Below are 23,910 nucleotides of genomic sequence, written 5' to 3' on the forward strand. Positions count from 1 at the left end.
GAACTCCCCCTTTAATTTTGTGGTTGTGGTTCTGGTGGTCAGAGATTGTGTGGTTGTGTTCCAGGTTCTTTGGACCATACAGTATGGATGTGGTCGTCAGTACTTCATTCAGTGTCGACATCGACTCCCTCCACAACCCCTCCGACCCCTTTGTGACCAACATCAAGAAAATGCTCAAGTTTGACATCTTCAGCCCACTGTTCCTCACAGTTGGTACAACTGCCCCCATATAGCTTTCAGTCATTTTGTGCTTAATAAATGAAGCTATTGATTTCATTGATTAGACTGACATAAAACACAGCTGCCAATGGTTTGCGCTCTACTCATTTGACAAACACATGGGCCCTGTCAAGAACCAACCTCTAGTTCCTAAATGCTGGACACTTGGAGATCTGAGTGGATTGGATACAGAAGTGTCTAGGGATAGAGCCTAGGAGTTGTTTCTGGACAGGGCTGTGCATTGAATAGGATTGGAGTCACGTATCATGGTATTTCCTGTTCCTGTTTGTAACCGTGGCATTTCCTGTCCGTCCAGCATTCTTCCCCTTCATGGGTCCTGTTATGGCAAACATGGAGGTATCCCTATTCCCTGCCTCGGTCACAGATTTCTTCTACGCTGTCTTTCAGAAGATCAAGTCCAATCGCGTGGCTAGCACCAGGAAGGTATGTAAATATAACTGATCAAATATACGATCTTCAGCCAGTATTGTGTAATACAATTGTAGAGATTTGGTAGCATCTGGTAGTTCTCATGTGATTTTGATCTGACGTAAGCCTGCTTCCAGAGTCGGGTAGATTTCCTGCAGCTGATGATAGACTCGCAGAAAGACAGCAACTCAAAGGGAGAGGAGCAGAGTAAAGGTGCCTGCCTTAAACACACACACACACACACACACACACACACACATACAGTACCTGCCTCAAACACCTATACCTACAAACACACCGTGGAAATACTCTACTTCGTCCCTTTCTCACACCTACCACCCCATTTCTCCCATCATCATAGGATTGAGTGACCATGAGATCTTGTCCCAGGCAATGATGTTCATCTTTGCTGGCTATGAGACCACCAGTAGCTCTCTGTCCTTCCTGGCCTACAATCTGGCAACCAACCCTCACATCATGACCAAGCTGCAGGAGGAGATAGACACTGTGTTTCCCAACAAGGTAACCCCTCTGCAGACTCCTATATAGTACTATTCATGTGGAACAGGAAATATGATAGTGACAGTGTTTTAGAGGGTACTGATGAGTGTGTAACCCCTGTGCACTGCAGACTCCTACAGTATCTATTACTATTGCTTTGGAACAGATGGTTAGATAGGTGACAGTATTTTGCAGTGTGCTAATGTGTCCGTAGCATCCCTGTGCAGACTTCTGCCCAGTATTATTCATTTGAAACAGGAAGTAGATAAGTGCTGTTGGAATCTTCAGAATAGTTAAAAGGCCAGTACCTGAGGACCTGAGGGATCTACAGGGTATATACCTTAAAAGCATGTCTGAAATGCAGTGGTGTGCATGACCATAGAGTGATTTCTAAACTAATACAATTATCTTAAAATAAATTATAAAACTAACAGGTAATCAGTGCAGAGACTTGTGTGATATGTGCTCTCCATCTGACTCGTGCTGCTGCATTTTGTATCATTTGCCAAGAGCTTTCTTTGGTCGACCAGACAGGAGAGTGTTACAGCAATCAAGGCTGCTAGTAATACAAGCATGCATTCGTCTCTCAGTGTCTGCCTGGGAGAGGAAAGGTTGCACCTTTACAGCTGTGTTCTGTAAAGGTCCATGTAATATTCAAGCTTTCTAAAAGCTTCCTAATGGTTGTAATGACTATCTTTAATCGGTAGCGATCAGGGAACAAGATCCCTTATAATAAATCCCTTATGAATAAATATTTCATTTACGAACGCTGTTTTGGTTCGGAAAACACGCTTTTTAAAATGCAGTGTCCTACCTGACATTCGGTTTGCATATAAACATGTTGTGAGTGCCAGGGGTGTTCTAGGGGAGTAGACTGACTTTTCTCTGGTGGCTGCCTCTCCCAATCGTGTGCGCATGCAGAAACACAACAGCTAATGTCCAACACTGCAAGTTCATTTCGGGGGGATATATTATTATTAGGGAGGATGTTGTTGTTTGGACAACTTCAGACAGAATTTCTCCACGATGGCAGATTTCCGGCAAACTTACTTACTCTTCTTTAAGTGATACAAATATGTTTTAGTCACATTCTTGATATGGGTTTCAAAATTAAGATCTGAGTCAATGGTAACACCTTGTTTTTTTGCCTGGTGCTTAGTGTCACTGTAAGTAGTGTCTTTAAGTGTGCAGACAGTTTGACCAGGACAAGGACAAAGAGCATTTTGGCATCAGCATTAATTAATTAATTCTAAGGTCATTAAGAACCTAGTTAATAACTTAACAACATAGTGCTATCTCAGTGCTATGATTGGCACAAAAGCCAGATTGGAACATGTCAAAGGTACAGTTGGGAAGAAGGAGATTATTTAACAGTTTGAACACCTTTTTTTCAAGAATTATAATTTTTTTGCTTAAAAAGGGAAGGTTGGAGATTGGCCTAAAATCGCTAAGGACTGAAGAGTCTAAGTTACTTTTCTTCAGGAGGGGTTTCACCATGGTAGTTTTAGGTGCAGATGAACAGACCCCCACTTTGCTGAGCATTTCTGTATGACCACTGCAAAAGAGTTCATAGTGCTTCCATGTGGTGGAAGGTGGGGTAACAAGTCATCAAACACATCTTCAGGTCTTGCCTGAGTGATCCTCCTCACCTAATATTGGTTCTCTTATCTCAGAAGTATGTTGCAAATTCCTCACATTTGTAGGTGGAGAGCAGATCACCAGGTGTCTTGTGGGCGGGATTTATAAGGCTGTCAATCGTTGAAAAGAGCACTGTTTGAGTTGTTATGATTCATTATCAATTTTGAGAAATGATCCCGTCTTGGCGTTTTTTTATTGCCTTATTAAAAGCAGAAAGATGCTCTCGAAGAATATCAAGGTGGACCTGCAGTTTTTGTCAGCTCAGACTTTCTGCAAATTCTTTTAAATTTGGCCACAGCCTTTTTCAGTTTGACTGGTGCTACAGAGTCGATAGTTGCCCTTAGTTTGGTGTTGAAGCTGGTTACTAAATCATTATCACAAGAGGAAGCTGTTGATGGTGTACTATTCATATTCATATTCATCATGAAATTCTCATCTGCTCAGCGACATGGCTAGATAAATAATAGAGTGAAAATATATTTTTTCCCCACTTCTAATAGACTGACATGCATTCATGTTTAGCCAGGTTTCAGATAAAAACATTACAGTGCAGCTTTCGCTCTGAGATAAGATCAATAAAGGTTTTGCCAGATAGGGACCTAATATTCAAAAGCACCATGGTAATGTTCTCTGGGCTGTTCGGTGCTGCCCGGCCACAGTTAATGGAATGGATACCAAGTTATTCACATTTGAACCACCTGACAGTTTTCTTGTAGTCTGTCGACTGTGATAGGAAATAATAGACTATAGCACATTCAGTATTCCAAGCAGTCAATCCACTAAAAGCAGCCCAGTTTAGTGGCATTTTGACTTCTGATTGATCCTTGTGTACATCTATCATTTACATTGTTCAGTGGAATCTAAATGTATTTTCTTCTAACTATCAAGATAACATTATTTTGCGATTTTTTTGTTTATTCATGTACAACAAAAAAGCAAGTCACTATTACACACGTACATTGAAAGTAATGGCGTTCTGTATGCGGGTGTCATGAAATTAGGCTATGCAGATTAGAATAAGTACAGTACTGTGTTCATTTCCCAAAAAAAGAACACAAAAAACTAACAGCTCTTCAGATTTGCGACGAAAAATAGTTAGTTCTGGGCTTCGGCTACGTGAACGACCAATCACTAGTGCTCATGTGAGTGTAATATCCCTGTGCAGGCTCCTATCCAGTACGAGGCTCTGATGCAGATGGACTATCTAGACAGCGTGATCAACGAGTCTCTCAGGTTGTACCCCATCGACTTGAAAGAGTCGCCAAGAAATCTGTTGAGATCAGCGGCATCACCATCCCCAAGGGTATGGTTGTCATGATACCCATCTGGACCTTGCACCGTGACCCCGATGTGTGGGAAGACCCAGAGGAGTTCAAACCAGAGAGGTAATGGGCCACATCTTAACCACAACCACAATATCAATCACAACAGCAACGATAAGAGCAGTGTTCCACAAACAACCATAAAACAAACCTAAATGCGACGACCAAACACAAACAGGTTTCTTCAACCATGTATAACCATCATATTACTGTGATTTAATTGATATGTTCTTTAACCCCTCCTCCTCTGAACTCTCCGTGTGTAGGTTCAGTAAGGAGAACAAGGAGAGCATCGACCCATACACCTACATGCTGTTCGGGTTGGGCCCACGGAACTGTATCGGGATGCGATTCGCTCTGGTATTGATGAAACTGGCGATGGTGGAGATTCTACAGAGGTTCAACTTCACCGTCTGCAAAGAGACAGATGTGAGACAAAATAATGATACAATGATTGTAAATATAATTTTGTACCCATGACTTTGTTGCGTTTCTATATGTAGCAGAGGTGATTTTGGAATCACACTCGCGTGATGAGGTAGCCCTGCCTGAGACATGTAAACTGAAGTGTCGCACTCAGACCTTGAGGGTGTCCTCTTGGCTTAATAGTAGCGTTTGTGTCTTCCACATGGGAGACCCGGGTTTGAACCCCCATACTACAATTCTGTACTTGCGTACTGCATGAGTATGTAATCCCCATTTAATTTCCCAGATTGCATTTTTCAGTACTAGGCGCCAATCATCCTCAGTATAGGCTACCTACTAAATGATGGAAGTGTGAGATTTAAAAAAAAGCTATTTGTATTTCTGCAAAACTCCCTCGAGACTTCATAGGGCCATTTTAATGTATGTCGACCCAGGAGAGGTTGTCCAGGAGTTTGAGTTTATTTGAATTTATAGTGCAATGCTACCCGAACGTAACAGTGACACTGTATTAGGTAACATTCATAGTGTAACGCTGACATCTGTTTTACTCGTTCCTTCATACTTTAACTGTGTGTCAACTCTCACCAGATCCCCATTGAGATGGACCTACAGAACACTCTGATGCCCATACGGCCCATCAAACTCAAGCTGCTGTCCCGCTGCCAGGAGTCCAACGACAACCAGCTCAAAGCAGACAGCTAGTGATGAGGACCTGCCCTGCTGCAGGTCTCTCAGTTATTATGTTACACATAGATCTAGGATCAGCCCCAACACTGGCTACTTTCAAAAATGGGCTTAAAAAAAAAAAAGGGCTTCGCTTTTGCCTTAAATTGAAACTAAATTGGCGCTAATAATTGCACTGTGACCCTAAAATGCACTGTGACTTTTATTCTTTTTTTATGTCTTTTATGCGTTTTTATTCTAATTTTTTTTTCATGCTCTTTCCTTTTTATCTATTTTACGTAAAGCACTTTGAATTGCCTCTGTGTATGAAATGTGCTATATAAATAAACTTGCCTTGCCTTGCCTTGCCTCGCCTCGCCTCTGGGCTCTGCTGCTACTGTATGCTGCTCTCTTTGTATCTGTCTATTAGTGGAGGTCCAGGACTAGTTGTACAGAGACAGTTGTCTGTCGTCTGCAGTGCAGGGATTTGCATGTGACTTGTGTATGTTTTGTACTTGTCTGGTAGTGGGTCTCTATCATCACGCTAAAAACGTGTGTATAATCACAAACTAAATCATAACATGAGAATGAACAACATGCCATCAAAACATGACAATAAATAGGTGTTAGATTAGATTCAACTTTATTGTCATTGTGCAGAGTACAAGTAGATTCAAGATGGTTTTATTGTCATATGCACAACAATTACAGAGCAATCGCTGGCAATGAAATTCTTAAGTCTTGGGCTCCTCCAACAGTGCAATAAGAAGTGTAAATAATAAAAATAAAAGAAACAACAACAATAACAATAATTACCTAAATACAAAACTAAATAAATGTAAATGTAAATGTAAAATGTAAAAAGTGAAATGTAAACAGACGTTTTTATCCAGATGTCGACTGGTATAAAGTGGCATTTTATAAAGTGGCATGTTATAAAGTGGCATAGTTAAAGTGTCATTGTGGTGAGCTAAGTAGCTCAGGAGTTCAACAGTCTTATTGCCTGTGGGATGAAGTACAGAGACAACGAAATGCAGTTAGCGTCTAACCAGAAGTGCAAAAAAGCAGAAAAGTGCAATGTGAACAATATATACAGGTAGAGCAGTATAAGCAATATATGAGCAGTATAAGTAGTGCAGTATAAGCAGTATATGAGCAGTATAAGCAGTATATGAGCAGTATAAGTAGTGCAGTATAAGCAATATATGTATTAACAGTAACATTATAAGCAGAATAAATATAGAATGCAGTATGAACAGTATAAGCAGTAAATGAGCTGTATAAGTAGTGCAGTTACCAATGTATTGGGTCTGTCGATGGGTATCGTAGTGCAGCAGTAGTCAAAATGTACCTGCATTTTATCGGTTGAAGTGCCATCTCATCTGTCATAAGATTTGACTTGTAAAACTGAAAAGTAGGATACAACTAATAGCCTAAATGTATAAACACAGACCACAACCAAAAAACAACATGGGAAAATCGTTTACGCATCCTCTGCAGCAGGAACAGTGCAGAGAAAAAGTATGTACAGTAAACCCCATAACTGAATACACTTCATACGCTTCAGCGCGACACAGAACGCCTATACTGCAACAAAGTAAAAAGATGAGACAGACACGTGTCTTCAATAACTTGCATGTTTAATCAAAATACAAGCATTCGGCACATCGTTAACTTGTAGGAAAGTGTAATCAGGTTTTATCAATTGTATTATTTTAAATGTGAAATAAATAGCATCAGTGCAGAGGCTATAACACACTAAAAAAGTCACATTAAATCACGGAAAGTAGGCTAGGCTAATTAACGGAACTATATGAATATACAGCCCGAGCCCAGTCCAGGGTTCTGAAAGCGACAAGTAACAAGTGTGCCCATCAACGGTCTAGATATTAGGCCTATAGGTAACATTTAGTCCTCCACTTTATATCACAGCCAGTATAACGTTTAAAATGACTACAAAACAAAAGCAATATAGTCTACAGTGAACGGCGCATTGTCCATTTGTCATACATGTCCAAACAGACCTGCACACTTGAGTAGGAAAGTAGCGCGGCGGTTCGTTGCTTCAGCAAACCTCTCGGTGACTTTACTGTTGAAATCCATCTGTCCCTGGATCAATGCATTTTCAATGGAAATCATGTCAAGGCCGTTCAGTCGCTGGTGTCTGTTCTGTTCTGACAGATGTATAATGTCTTTGAATCCAGCCGATGCCCAAATAGTCTCCACCAAAAATCATACATGGGAAACAGAACAGCGCATGTTTCGAGGCGGTAGCGGTTAGCCATCTCTTTTTGTCAAACCATTCCTGTTGGCCCTAAACGTTTTATCTCCAACTTCTCTTCCAAAGGCAATGTACTAAACCGCATGGTCAACAAATAATCTACACGATTCATTGTGAAAACTTTAGCTAGCTAGCATTAGCGATAGACGTACAGTAGATGAACTGAATTGCTTTGTGATTATTTCCTGTCATGTCAGACCACGTTAACGACATTAGCGTTTAATAGTTTTTCGCCACCTGTTGCTAGGCAGAATTCATACCCAATATAATTTGCGTGAGGTTTCCCCTGCTTACGCCAAACACGCTCACGTTGTTCCCCTCGCAACGATGGGGCAAGAGTGCTCCGCTGCCCCACAGCAGAAAGACGGGACAGAGAGCGCAGTCCGCACACACTAGTAATTACTAGTAATTAGTAATTACTCCAAAAACAGCACTATACGGATTATGAGTCAAGTTTTATATATTTATACACACCAATTTCACCATTTAATCTATTTTGTATTAAATATAAAATACTTATTATTATTACTAATAAAAAATATGACTAATAATTGTTTCGTATTTGTAATGTACTTTATGAGACTTTATGTTTGTAATGTACTTTATAAAGAAAAAAAACCTGTATATCCCCAAATTTGATTCTATGCAATATGTTTTTTTCAAATGTTGTATTTGTCTTGTAGGCTACTTTTGTGTAAGCCGTATATTGTGGGTAAAATGCACTATAAATTCAAATGAACTTAAACTTAAATGTGTATTGCAGTGGAATCCTAACTCGAGATCCGCGTGTAAATCGAATCAATTTCCCATTGACATGAATGCAAGATTTACGCGCGCGGATTTGGAGTTAGGATTCCACCCAAAATGCGTTGCTATTGGTATCATTATGAAGTTGATATGTACACAGAATTGAGAATGTTCTGCAATAATACACAAAGTTCTTGAACTTTTAGTTCAGTGGCATAACGAGCTAAGACGCAACCTGAACCTGTGCAATCAGTATTACCAGAGTGAGATATAAAGAGATTATAACCGGAAGATTCGGCGCTTATACACAGCCTACTGACTGAGGTAGGCTAATGTAGGCCAGAGATGTAGTATAGTTGACATATAGTATAGTTTTATAACACTTGTATTTGTAAATACTTGAGACGGCATAGGCCGACTACCTTTACAGCATTTGGACAAGGGACGCGTAAAAATGTCACTGAGAGATATCTGTCACTAGGAGATGATATTCCCATTAAGTCGAATTCAGCGTTGGATATTTCTATATGCCTAAAAACTCACATCTTTAGAAAGGCCTTCCTTTAGGTCCTGTCCTCTTGTTGTTGTTAGTGTTTTGTTTGTGTTTTTGTTTGTGTGTCTATTGCACTCAACTGCACAGGCTTTGAAATTGTCGGCTACAAATGAAAAACACATTCCAAATAAAATATATTTTTTATTATTATTATGAGAGACCTAAATGCATGAATTGAATTAGGGCTATTTTAATTTTGCCGAGGTCTTCTGCTTGTTAGCCTATAGGCTCCTATCTGTACCAGGCCGATTCCAGTTAATAAAATGTGCCCATTATATGGCCACTGATATTTGACCTGTTGGCCACAATTGTAGGCTATATTTCAAGGTGTGTCAACAAACATAGCCAGCCAACCCACACTGGAAGCTTTTGCTGACTCTAACATAGGCCTCTGACAGGACCAAGTCACTTCGAACCATTGCATCGAACGCTGATAAGAGTTGTTAGGCAGTGAATTACCATGATAGTCATTCCAAACCCATTATGACGCCAGCCGAACGCACATTATAGATAATAACATTTCTTTGCTGCCAATCGGTGTACTGGTATTTGTTGACTGATTCAGAAGGGCAAACTCAAAGATTGTTATCCCTTTCTCATTTGGGGAATCTTTCTGACATTCCTGTTGTATTATAGTATGGGTGTGTGGAGATTATTTCAATAATTTTTGTTTGTGTTCTATCTACTGTAGGTGCATAAAAACAATGGAGGTGAAAATATATATGAGTATTGAGGATATCAGGAAGGAGCATGAGAGGATTAAGACAGAGAAGGCAGAGTTTGAGAAAAAGATAGAGGAATATGAGAAACAAAAGAGAAGGGACCAAAAAGTTAGGCAGAGGGAGGAGAAGATCCTGGCCAGAAAGGCAGAAAGACTGCAGGAGGACAGGAATGAGTTCAATAGGGAGAGGGAGGAGATGGACAGTGGGATCAAGATCCTCATGATGGAGATTGAGAAATAGAAGGAGTCCTCAAAGGAGATACTTAGAAAGGCTGAGAAGGCAGAGGCAGAGTTAAATATGATGAGGAAGGAGAGTGTGAAAATCCAAAGAGACGGACAGAAGGTGGAGCAAGAAATGCTCAGGATGTGGAAGGAGAAGGAGACATTTCTCAAGGCCAAGAAACAGATGGAGAAAGAGATGGAGAAAAATATGGTGGCAGTCAAGAGGAGAGAGGCCCTGGTGATTGAGGCCGAAGAAAGACTTAAGCTGAGCAAGGAAAAAGAGAAGGAAGAGCAGGAGATGGAGACCTCAAAGGAGATGCTTAGAAAGACAGAGAAGGTCGGAGCAGAGTTGCAAATGATAAAGAAGGAGTGGATGAAAATCAAAAGAGACGGGCAGGATGTGGAGCGAGAAATGCTCAAGATGTGGAAGGAGAAGGAGACATTTAAAAAGGATAAGAAACAGATGGAGAAAGAGATAGAGGCCATCAAGAGGAGAGAGGCCCTGGTGATGGTGGCTGAAGAAAGAGCGAAACAGAGTCTGGAAAAAGAGAAGCTAGAACAGGAGAGGGAGACATTGAAGAAGGTGAGCATAGTGACGATTAGAGAGATGGTAGAGAACCTATAGACTAAGTAGATGAAGGTGATTGTTGCTAGTATTACTATAGCATTTAGTCCATGACCTTCAACTCTTAGTTGAATTTGTCCAATTCTTGTCTCACCTTGCACTCCCCTCTGATGTTACTTTTTTAATTTCAGATGAATGATGGCTCCAGATATGCCCCAACCCTCATGTTCTCGTTGAGAGCGACTCCTCTGATGGCTCAGCTGGTACACAATCAGGCAAACCAGGGGACGAGCCTTTCTGTCAAAAGCCTTGTTGATGTGGCCCTGGCTGAGAGCGTGTGGGGGTGCAGAGATAAGACAGGGGACTGCACATGCCGACACCGTTAGCCTGGAACCCTCAACACAATTGGCCGCTATTTAGGGATACATAGCAAATCAATTTATATAGTTGTCTTAAGTTCAATAAATTAAGTTGAACATTAAATTAAATTGACTTCCTTTTTCTACCACTGTGACTGCTTGTGGCATTTATTATTATAGAAAGTCTTACTTGTGATGACCGTGATGTAGCTATTTATTTTAAGTCGCTCTGGATAAGAGCTTCTGCTAAATTACTCAAACGTAGGCCTGAAGTACATCCGTAAAATAATGTATCCATTTCCTGTTAACCATCTCTAAACCCTAGATGGCAGTATTTACTCTTACACCAGAAACGTGACCAGTTGCACGTGTGGATGCAGAAGAAATAGCCTCCCAGTCTGTTTCTGCAAGGAACTTCTAATTTATGGATTCTGTACATTGTTTTATGTTGAGAGTCTTGTCAAGTCTGAATATCTTAGAGTTGGGGTTTGTCCTCTACCTCCAAATATAAACGAGGACAATCACTTTGTTTTTCATACAGGTACCACTATTGTATGTATTTCTATAATCTATGTTTCTATTACTTTACCATACTATGAAACTAATTGAATATGTTTTTAAGCGTCCAAAAAGCATTGATACCAGCACTCCAAGAATCATTTTGCGTTGCTGCTGCAGCAGCCGCGCAATGTCAACACTTTACACACGCACTGGTGTAGCATGTAACATTAAAATCCATCAACTTCATATCACACCATTGATGATTGGTGAACTTGTTGGATCAGTTAAGGCCTGTGCCAGAAATCAGTACACACACCAATCACACAATGGGACTATAACAGGCACATACACTGCATTCTGAAAGTATTCAGACCCCTTCACTTTTTCCGTATTATGTTATGTTACAGCCTTATTCAAAAATAGATGAAATTATTTTTTTTTCCTCATTAATCTACACACAATACGCAATAATGACAAAGGTGCTTCAACAAAAAACGTAAAGGGTCTGAATACGTATGTAAAGGTGATATTTCAGTTTTTTATTTTGAATAAATTAGCAACAATTTCTAAAAACCTGTTTTTGCTTTGTCATTATGAGGTATTGTGTGTAGATTGATGAGGAAAAAGGCTGTAACATCACAAAATGTGGAAAAAGTGAAGGGGTCTGAATACTTTCCGAGAGCACTGTACTTACATCTTGATTCACAGAATCACACCTCGTACACACTTGCAAGTGATAGCAACGCCTATCACCTGTCCCAATAAAGGGATGCTACAAGCGCACCATTTCATCCTTTCCACTCTTCACTCTCTGACTGTCTGAAGTGTACTGTAGTTGTGTTGTTGTAGCTGGGTACACCTCAGCCTATGATTCTCATGTGGCGTTAGGTTGAAAAGTGTACTGTAGTTGTGTTGTTGTAGCTGGCTACACCTCAGCCTATGATTCTCATGGGGCGTTAGGTTGAAAAGTGTACTGTAGTTGTGTTGTTGTAGCTGGCTACACCTCAGCCTATGATTCTCACGGGGCGTTAGATTGTCTCTGATAGAATCCTACGGTTCAGCTCAACGATGATTTTCACCTTCTGAGCACCTGTTAACTCTCTGAGCTAACAGGCTAACCTGTGAGCTCTCAATTCTTTGTTATTGTTGAACCCTAGCTCGACGATAATTCCTCAGGTTATTATTAGAACTTGCAAGGTCACATGTGTAGGCTACAGCTAGCACTTGGGACAGACGGCTAACTAAGTTACTTGTTGTTTCCGGACAGCTGAGAACCTTGGCTAGCTTTGACAAGGTAATATTGAGAAATATTAGCACCCTGTTTGCAGGAGGGTTGGTCAGCTTGTGTTTGTAGCCCTAGGACTACTGAGCACTTTCTAGTAATTAATAATTTACTACCTAGTTACCTCGTATAATGATCTGGAACATACCAGTTCTCTCTGGTGTGGGACCAGCACCATATCTAACTATACGGGTACCAGTTCCCTGGGGTGGCACGTGGGTGTAGCAATGCTGAGGTGTGCTGATATTATACCTGTTTGTTGCATCGTGCGCTGTATCTAAACTAACCCCACAACTAAGTCAACTAATAAACATGGGCTACGCATATCTTAAACATGCCTCTGTGTGTGTGTGTGTGTGTGTGTGTGTGTGTGTGTGTGTGTGTGTGTGTGTGTGTGCGTGCGTGCGTGCGTGCGTGCGTGCGTGTGTGTGTGTGTGTTTGTGCGTGCTTGCGTACATGTGTTTTTTCGGGGATGCAGAGAAAGTCTTCCAGCTGTTCCAATGAGAACATCCATCCATCCATACATACATAGACCTATGCATTTAATTCTGGTTTGTTTATAACTAAGAGGAAGACACATTTATCATCAAAAACCACTAGTTATCATCAAAAAGGATGGTCACAGTTTGCTAAAAAAAGAGTCCCTAAAAAGCCTGCAGAGGTCTCGTAAAAGATATTGTGGACAGATGAGATGAATATTATCATGGACTAGAGTGACAAAAGTTTGGAGAAAAAAGGATCTGCCCAAGATCTACAGCATACCACCTCATCTGTGAAACATGGTGCAGGGGGTGTTAGGTGTGGGCATGTATAGTTGCCATTAGAACTTGCTAACTTGTCTTAATTGATGATTGTACCTGCTGATGGCAGCAGCAGAATGTATTCTGAAGTGCACAGAAACATCTTGTCTGCTTGAGTGCAAGCAAATGCCTCCAAATGCATTGGATGGAGCCACACCATACAATAAAACAATGACCCAAAACACTGCCATAGCAACTAGTGGAAAGATCTTGATTGGCCAAGTCAATCTTCAGATTAAAATTCAATTGAACATGCATTACATTTCCCTAATGATAAGAATTTAGGCAAAAAGACCTCAAAACAAACAACAACTAAAGATGGCTGCAGTACAGGCCTAGCAGAGCATCACCAAAGAAGATGCCCAGCGTCTGGTGGGGTTAGTGGGTTGCAGACTTCAGGCAGTTATTGTCCACTAAATACTAGTGGATTGTCCACTAAATACTAAACATGACTGCTTCATTTAGACATTTGATAAGTCTGTCCCATTACTTTTGGGTACACTGAAATAGGGGGATTATGCATAAAAGTGGGGTAATTTCTAAATGGTGAAACCAATGTGTATACAAATACCATCAAATAAAAGCTGAGAATCTCTACTTTAACCTTGTAGTAATTGTTTAATTTCAAATCCAAACGTTTGATAAAGTTCTTCATAACCAACATCAGGGAGATGTGACCAGAGAGTGGATCCTGGCTATAAGGGCACACTCTTGCCAACACACATTCTGGTGTGACATGTGGGATGTCTTATTGATCTTTGTTGCTTTGGCTGTCTCCATGTGTGGATCATTGTAATCAGGGGTGGGGCTGGCCTTTTAAACACCTGTGCTTTGTTTCATTCAGGGAAAACAAAGAGATTTTTAACATTTCTTTTAAAGAGACAACACACATTTTCTGCCATGCCTCTGTCAACTGATTTGGCTTTAATCAATGGTTTCTTCTTGATGTTGTGTACATGTTTTCAAGCCAATGTCACCTTTCAGAGGAAATCAAGGAACCTATCCAGATCTGATGTCGTATTAGATGAGTCAAACCCTGTCAGAACATAGTTTGCTTTTGCTAGATTCTTTTCTTTTCTTTTGTCTAGTATTGGTATACATGGTCGAAATTATGCACTCATATTTAGTATTTGGTCGACAATACTTTGTATGCAATAACCGTCTGGGACCCATTGACCCCACCAGGTGCTGGGTATCCTCTCTGGTGATATTCTGCCAGGCCAGCCATCTTTTTGCCAGGTCTTTTTGCCCAAAATCTTACCATCAGATAATGAAATGCATGTTCAATAGGATTTAAATCCAAACATTGACATGGCCAGTCAAGAACTTTCCACTTTTTCGCCCTGAAAATCTCCCTAGCTCCAATGGCAGTATGTTTTGGGTCATTGTCTTACTGTATGATGAAGCGCCATCCAATGAATTTGGAAGCATTGCTTTTACTCGACCAGACAAGATATTTCTGTACACTTCAGAATACATTCTGCTGCTGCTGTCAGCAGTAACATCATCAATTATGATAAGTTAGCAAGTTCTAGTGGCAGCTATACATGCCCAAACCATAGCATCCCCTCCACCATGTTTCACAGATGAGATGGTATGCTGTAAACCTTGGGCAGATCCTTTTTTCTCCAAACTTTCCTCTTGCAATCACTCTGATAATAGTCATCTTATCTGTCCACAAGACTTTTTTCCACACCTCTGCAGGCTTTTTAGGTACTTCTTAGCAAACTGTAACCTGACTATCCTTTTTAAGAATAACTAGTGGTTTGCATCTTGCAGTGAAGCCTCAGCCATTTGCGATTGCTGAGCTCATCAGTGCTTGATTTTGGCAAGTCTAAGGTTTTGACTATGTTTCAGATTTTTCAGCTTTCACCATTTGTCAATTCCTTTGCTATTGTAATGTATCTAACACCTTGTCCTTTGTTGGGAATGATATTTAAGGAGAGGGACAGCGAGATATTCTTTGAGTTTTGGGTTAGGCCCATCACGGGCATCATTCTCCCGCGTTGTCCTTGACGCACGTTAACGTATGGTTAAAACTTACAGACGTATGTTGTTTTAAATTGTGTTAAATTGGTTATTTTGTTGATACTCTATTCTCATTCTTCCTATGGGCATTAATGTGATGTTGTGCGCTCGATAAAGGTTCTGTTAATCAGGGCTGGCTCTAGCCATTTTGGTGCCCAAGCATTTTTCCTTCTTTTGCATTATCAAATGTCTAAATTAAGCACTCATGTTTAGTATTTGGTCCCCAATCCTTTGTATGCAAAAGTGCAAAAGTCTGTGACCCATTGACCCAACCAGACGCTGGGTATCTTCTCTGGTAATGCTATGTTGCAGCGACTGTTGTTGTTTTTTTAGGATGTTTTGCCCTAAGTCTCCTCTTGAGCAAATGAAATGCATGTTCTATAGGATTTAAATCTGGAGACTGACTTGGCCAGTCAACAACTTTCCACTTTTTGGCCCTGAAAAATTCCCTAGTTCCTATGGCAGTATGTTTTGGGTCATTGTCCTGCTGTATGATGAAATGCTGTCCAATGAGTTTGGAGCCATTTACTTGTACTTGGACTGACAAGATGTAAATAAATGATTCTCAATTATGGTGAGCATTCTTTGGTTATCCAATGGAAGTCTTCCTTGGCCTACTAGGTAATTTGCGATTTCTGAGCTCACCAGTGCTTTCTTTCCTTTTAATGAAGTTAAATGAAGTTCCAAACTGTTGATTTTGGTAGGTTTAAGGTTTTGGCTATGTTTATTTTTTTTCTGATATTTCAGCATCATAATGGCTTCCCTGACTTTCAATAACATCTCTTTGGTCCTCATGTTGACAAGACACCAATAGCAGACTGCACAAATTATGTGACGGAACACACCTGACGAACACACTTGTCAAGCCAATTGTCCTATCACTTTTGTGTAGCCTGAAATAGGGGGATTATGCATAAAAGTGTTGGAATTTCTGAATGATAAACCAATATGTACATTATATAAAAAATAAAAATCTCTACGTTTTTATTTCAAATCCAAACAGAAGAAAAAATGCTTCACTGTCCCATTACTTACGCACGGTACTGTATAACCTTCTGTGGAAAGGGTTCTACATGGAACCCAAAAGGTTTCTTCAAAGGGACAGTGGAAGAAGAACCCTTTTTGGTTCTAGGTAGCACTTTTTCAAAGAGTGCAGGATCTGTGATGGGTCTGTCTGTCTCTATCTACGGTATATTTGCTTGAATGCCACAGCCTATTTAAATATTGTTGCTGACCATGTGCATCCCTTCATGGCCACAATTTACCCACCTTCTAATGGCTACTTCCAGCATGATAATGCACCATGTCACAAAGCAAACGTCGTCTTAAACTGGCTTCATGAACATGACAATGAGTTCAGTGTTCTTCAGTGGCCTTCCTTGTCACCGGATCTGAATCCAATAGAACACCTTTGGGATGTGGCAAAACGGGAGATTTACATCTTGAAAGTGCACCTGAAACATGTGCAGGAATTGCGTGATGCAATCATGTCATCATTGACCAGAATCTCAAAGGAATCAATGTCACGAAGAATTGAGGCTGTTTTGAGAGCAAAGGGAGGCTCTACCTAGTATTAGTATAGTGTTCCTCATAAAGTGTTGGGTGAGTGTATATCTAACTATCTTTGTTTTTGCTGGTCTGTAGGATCTATGATGGCCGTCAGCCCGTCCTGTGTATCATGGACACAGCCATGATCAAAACCATCCTCATCAAGGAATGCTACTCCCTTTTCACTAACAGGAGGAAAATACGCTAAATTGAAGTTGTTGTATGGGGGAAAAAACATAAGGGCTCCTTAAATAGATAATATCATTGTTATTATAGCATTATTTATATTCGGTTAATTTTGCAGTATATAATCATTGTTATTTTTCTAGAATTTTTATCTCAACGGGCCTCTGTATGACGCCGTGTTTATCGCTGAGGATGATGCATGGAGACGGATCCGTAGTGTCCTGTCTCCCTCCTTCACCAGTGGGCGGATCAAAGAGGTACAGTCCCATCTCTCCTCTCCTTCTTTTATTCATTCCAACAACACAAATAAATGAATGACTAACAACTCTGACGTGTGTGTGTGTGTTTATGTGATTTGTACTATGTGTATAGTGTGTATTCATTGTTGTTTGTTGTTGTGTGAAGCAGCAACTTTAATTGTCCAAGACAAATTTCCATCCGGGACAACAAAGTATATTTAATCTTATCTTAGATAAGTTCAGTGGTCAGATGACAGAGTTTAGAATAATAGTTCATCTTTGGAGTCACTTATTCCTTGACTATATACATAATGTATCCTGTATGAATGTATATTCTCAGGCTATATAAACATTAAAATAATTCCTGTTTCAAACATGATATTAACCCATGTTTTGCACATATTAATCCATGTATCAATCATCATATTTTTCCATGTATCCTTCCCAACTCAGATGTTCGGGATCATGAAGCAGCACTCTGGTAATTTGGTCAGCAATCTGAAGAAGACGGCCAATAACGAAGAGCCCATTGAACTAAAAGAGTGAGTATTTCTCTCCGAGAAGATAAGGTGAATTTGTAATTTCAGTGAACTCCCCCTTTAATTTTGTGGTTGTGGTTCTGGTGGTCAAAGATTGTGTGGTTGTGTTCCAGGTTCTTTGGACCATACAGTATGGATGTGGTCGTCAGCACTTCATTCAGTGTCGACATCGACTCCCTCCACAACCCCTCTGACCCCTTTGTGACCAACATCAAGAAAATGCTCAAGTTTGACATCTTCAGCCCACTGTTCCTCACAGTCAGTACAACTTCCTCCATATAGCTTTCAGTCTCAATCATTTTGTGCTTAATAAATGAAGCTATCGATTTCATTGATTAGACTGACATACACTGTGGAAACACTCTATGAGACCACCAGTAGCTCTCTGTCCTTCCTGGCCTACAATCTGGCAACCAGCCCTCACATCATGACCAAGCTGCAGGAGGAGATAGACACTGTGTTTCCCAACAAGGTAACCCCTCTGCAGACTCCTATATAGTACTATTCATGTGGAACAGGAAATATGATAGTGACAGTATTTTAGAGGGTACTGATGAGTGTGTAACCCCTGTGCACTGCAGACTCCTACAGTATCTATTACTATTGCTTTGGAACAGATGGTTAGATAGGTGACAGTATTTTGCAGTGTGCTAATGTGTCTGTAGCATCCCTGTGCAGACTTCTGCCCAGTATTATTCATTTGAAACAGGAAGTAGATAGGTGTTGTTGGAATCTTCAGAATAGTTAAAAGGCCAGTACCTGAGGACCTGAGGGATCTACAGGGTATATACCTTAAAAGCATGTCTGACATGCAGTGGTGTGCGTGACCATAGAGTGATTTCTAAACTAATACAATTATCTTAAAATAAATTATAAAACGAACAGGTTATTAGTGCAGAGACTTTTATGATATGTGCTCTCCATCTGACTCGTGCTGCTGCATTCTGTATCATTTGCCAATAGCTTTCTTTGGTCGACCAGACAGGAGAGTGTTACAGTAATCAAGGCTGCTAGTAATACAAGCATGCATTCGTCTCTCAGTGTCAGCCTGGGAGAGGAAAGGTTGCATCTTTACAGCTGTGTTCTGTAAAGGTCCATGTAATATTCAACCTTTTTAAAAGCTTCCTAAAGGTTATAATGACTATCTTTAATCGGTAGAGATCAGGGAACGAGATCCCTTGAAATAAATATTTCATTTACAAACGCTGTTTTGGTTCGGAAAACACGCTTTTTAAAATGGAGTGTCCTACCTGGACACTCGGTTTGCATATAAACATGTTGTTACTGCCAGGGGTGTTATAGGGGAGTGGACTCACCTTTCTGTCTCTGGGGGCTGCCTCTTCCAATCGTGTGCGCATGCAGAAACACAACAGCTAATGTCCAACACTGCAAGTTCATTTCGGGGGGTTATATTATTATAAGGGAGGATGTTGTCGTTTGGACAACTTCAGACAGAATTTCTCCACGATGGCAGATTTCCGACAAACTTACTTACTCTTCTTTAAGTGATACAAATATGTTTTAGTCACATTCTTGATATGGGTTTCAAAATTAAGATCTGAGTCAATGGTGACACCTCTGTTTTTTGCCTGGTGCTTAGTGTTACTGTAAGTAGAAATGTCTTTAAGTATGCAGACAGTTTCTCTCTTTCGGTTTTTGCTCGAATGACTAGTTCTGTGACATCCATATGTCTGCAATGCATTTCACCAGGAAATCAATCAAACTGTTTGACTGGTGCTACAGAGTCGATAGTTGCCCTTAGTTTGGTGTTGAAGCTGGTTAATAAATCATTATCACAGGAGGAAGCTGTTGATGGTGTACTATTCATATTCATCATCATGAATCTCATCTGCTCAGCGACATGGCTAGATAAATAATAGAGGATGCAACAGGAGTAAGACCCTTTGTAATCACTAGGTCCAGGGTGTGGCAGTGGTTATGGGTGAGCCCAGTAACTCGCTTAATAAAGTCCGTAGAATTCAAATCAAATCCATGGCTGTCGAGTCAGTCTCATTGTCCACATGTAGGTTAAAATCACCAATGATAATAATCTTAGCATAATTTGAATGAAAGGTAGATGGGCCTTGGATGAAACCGTGATCTTTACATTTCTCATCCTTGTCATCAGGTGTCTTTATCACTCATTACTGTGCAACAGGAGGCTGATGGAGGTAGAAATGGGAGGACAGCTCATTGTAATTAGAGCTTGACAGATATATCTGATATTGGCCTTAAAGAAATATCTGGAGAGTTATTCACCATGTTATATATAATATAGAGGAAACTGGACAGCACTTATTATGGATCATTTAACACAATTACACATGACACAACTGTGTTAACAGAGACACAATACGTCCTGCTCCTGTACATGTTTGTATATACTGTACATTTTCCCCTATGTCTGCTAAGGGCTTCACTGCTTTTTCCACTGTTTATGTGGCACATAGGATATTTATATGTAATTGGCCACTTACGTAAATGGGCGATTCTTAGACTACGGGCACTTTCATGTCCTTTGATCATATTTTATAAAAAAAAAAAAAAAAGAATTGGGAATATTCACACTTTCATAGTTATCTTTACAATGAAAGTACTTTAGGAACTTTTTACCGGTAGTCTATGATGATTTTTTCACCTTTTTCAACATCGTTATAGATGCAAATATTGCTGTTTTGTTTTATCTATTTTTTTTTAAATGTGACAATAAAGTATCAGTAAAATAATCAAAACATAATTGGGGTATTTAAGGTCAAACAACTATTTATGTGATTTTATATACAAAATGTAGTTGTCCCACAGTATTGCCATCATTTCCACCACAACACTGTAATGTCCCTTTAAAAGGTTTGTGTGAAAGATGGTTTGGGTAGTTTCTATGGAGATGAACAGTTACATCACAGCACATGTCTGATATGGAGGATATTTTGGATTTCTTCACCAACTTTTGAAGAAAACTCAAGGTAAATATTGCTTGAAATGAAAATATTTTTATTGTATGTCATTTCCAAACATGACGTAACATCAATTGAGTTTGTAAATAAATCGATTTTTTAACGTACATAGATGTATTTTGCATGCATGAAATGCTAGGTACCAATTCATAGCTAATCTGTGATGCTAGCTTGGATTTTTTTACAAAATACTGTAAGATTGTCATTTCCACCTCCGTCATTTCCAACACATTACCTTCTTGCGTGGAAATGACAAAGGTGAGGTGGAAATTACATTTATGCTTACAAGGTGCAATTCATAGATTGTGAGGCTACATATGTGTAATTTATTTATTAAAATGTACAATGTTAATGTTTTATTCAAATGCATATTTGTTGAAATGCATTTTCATCTATTTTTAAGATGCCACGGACCTCTACTGCAGAAAGGTCTCAGGCCTATAGGGACAGAATAAAAGAGGACCCTGTCAAATATGAAGAGCAACTGAAAAGAGACAGGGAGAGATACCTGAGGAAAAAAGAAAGAGGGGTTGACCCAGAAATGACCCAGAAATGACCCAGTCATTTCCACCACCTCATACCTTTTTTTTAAAAGAGTTACAAAATTCTAATCACTCATTAAAAACTTCTGCATAGTTTATGGGATAATGTTCCACTTAATGTAATAACACAAGTAGTTATTTCCTGAAATGTATCTAACCAATCCAATATTATATTTCAGGTTGTGGTTGATGTAAGCTTTGTGTTTGGTCCTCATCTCAATTAATTTACCTAATCCACAAATGTATGGTAATTGCAATATAGGTATAAACTGGTAAAACTATGTGTGAAAGTGGTCTTACACTGTTGAGAAATTATGTATATCATACTTTTTTTAAATAATAATCAAATGTTTACATGTGATGGAAATTACATTTGTTCAATGCGGGTCGGACAATATGTAAAAAAACACCAATTTGTCTTGTAATGTTAGTGCGTTCTCTTATGGATCATGAAACTAGACTAGTTATATTAACCTGTTAGACTGTGACAATTTAGATTTGAACATTTTTTTTCCCCTCAAGTTCACAAGGCCAAAAGTGCCTGTAGTTGAAGAATCGCCCAAATGTGTTATTTTATATGTATGCACTTTATCTTGCATGTTTACAGACTCCCCCCATTCAATTTCACGCATTTCTATTTGGAGTATAAAAGGCACTAGATCACCTGCGGGTATATAAGCTGTGGCTTGCGCTGCGTTCTTCAGTTGGCAGTTAATACCTGAACCAGTAAAGACTGAGGACCAGACGACTCACTAGTGTGTTTTCCATTTATTCTTAAGCATAAGCATTAATACAGTTTGTCATTAATGTAGGCTTTCTATTTAGTGTACCGTTAGGCATAGTAGCATATGAAGTTTGTAGTTTGTTAGCGGTAATTGCGCTAGCTTGGTATCCTAAACGAGGACGAGTTAGCACTAGTTTGCCGTTTACGATGAGTGGTTGTTGTCAAATGACACCTGACAAAACATGTCGAAGGGAGTCTGGTGTAACGTTTGCCTGACTCCACTGATACAGATGTATGTGTAGGATTTAATGTTAGAGTGTTTTGTAGTTTACATTTTCTTTGTTTTTCTTCGTTTTCTCCTAACGGTTAAGAGAAGGTAGACGGTTAGAGCCAGAGCCCGAACCGCTGATGAACAGCGCTGTAGTTTACCGTTGCCAAGGCAACCAGGCAGCTCACAGGTTGTACCATATTTCTAAATCATTATTTTGATATAATACTGAAATGTTGATATTATATTGTTATTGTTTTACATTGTAATTTGTATTGTTCCAACTAAGTTCATTGGCAGTTAATACCTGAACCACGAGTATGTTTTCCATTTATCCCCCCCCCCCTATACTAACCCTAACCCCAACCCCACCCAGAGACCTCTTCATCCCCGCTACCCCTCTTGTACAAGTTCTCTCCTGCTAATACAAATAAAATGAAATAGCCGACTGCCTATGGCCCCTGGTGTGAGCATTGATTACTTTGTCTTATGATGACTGTTGGATAGATGATTCAATTACTTAAACAAATGTATTGTTGTAAGTCGCTTTGGATAAAGGCGTCTGCTAAATGCCATGAATGTAAATGTAAATTACAATGGAGGGCCATGTCCAGAAACCACCCCGAGCCCCTACCACTGATCTATATACCTATATCTATGTCTGTGTTTTGTCTATTAATTAATAATATGATGATGATTAATCCCAACGACGTATATTTTCCAAGAAACAACATGAGCATATCTGTAATCAAATAAATATCTCCTGCGTCATAATGCTGTTGTCTTGATGACGCTGCTAGCAATGACGTAAATTTATGTAAAAGTCACTTTGGTCACTTGAACCTCCAGTTGTTGTCAAATAGCCTTTGCTGATTGTCATTTGTAATGTGGTACGCTCATTAGTGGAAATAGATTCAATTACATTTCAACACAATGGAGAAAAACTGGTGGGACCCGCCGCAGGTAAGTTTGCCTTGCTCTATTTTAGTTTAAATAAACGGGAATACTTTACATTAAATTGCCCCAATACTTGGGCCAAATGTCCAAGGACGTAGGATGTATCTTTCGAGAGGGGGTGCTGCCTAAATGTTGTGTAAAGGGCTGTGCCATGGCTGCTGGTGGGCCGGTCGATCTGTGGGCTGCGGGGCCGGTGAGCGACACGATGTGTGGGCTTCGCGCAGATCCCCCCTACCTTAATCGAATAAGCACTAGGCCGACAAGCTCCTGTATATTTTCAGCCTACCTCAAGTCCGTGAACTGCCTTCAAGTAAACGCAAAGCTGTAAGAAGCAGGGCTGAAAATTTATCAAATTTAATCAAATCAAGCTCTATCATCCGTGGTGACAACATGTTACTGTACACTTGTTTGTATTCGTATGTTATCGTCCAGTCAAAGTAGCCTACAATTCAAAGCAACATTTCCCCCACAATCAGGACCTAGACCTACTGCAAAGAAATACCCTTAATTGGCTACTCTTTGTTGTTAGATCTCTGGGAAGTAATTCATCCGACTCGGCAGACAGTTTGATCCCAACATCAAGTCAAATCGCGGTAATTTCGGTGAGCGCTTAATTCCAAAAACAGCTGTTTGTCAGTGAAAGAGCAGCGTAACAGCCTAAAAAGTGAAACGGGACGAGCTCAATCGTTGTTACAG

The 23,910-nt window shown here is 39.9% G+C and overlaps 1 pseudogene across 1 annotated transcript in view; it reads left to right on the plus strand.

Moving 5' to 3' along the window:
* The window catches only part of LOC310815255 (cytochrome P450 3A27-like), a 154,536-nt pseudogene extending 149,947 nt beyond the window's left edge, over positions 1–4,589 (plus strand). Inside the window, exons 2-4 of the transcript in view lie at positions 1,010–1,170; positions 3,953–4,172; positions 4,376–4,589. The product of the transcript in view is annotated as a cytochrome P450 3A27-like (transcript). The remainder of the gene's footprint in view (positions 1–1,009; positions 1,171–3,952; positions 4,173–4,375) is intronic.
* Positions 4,590–23,910: the final 19,321 nt, after the last annotated feature.

This window comes from Argentina silus (assembly GCF_951799395.1).
Source record: "Argentina silus genome assembly, chromosome: 14".
Lineage (NCBI taxonomy): Eukaryota > Metazoa > Chordata > Actinopteri > Argentiniformes > Argentinidae > Argentina > Argentina silus.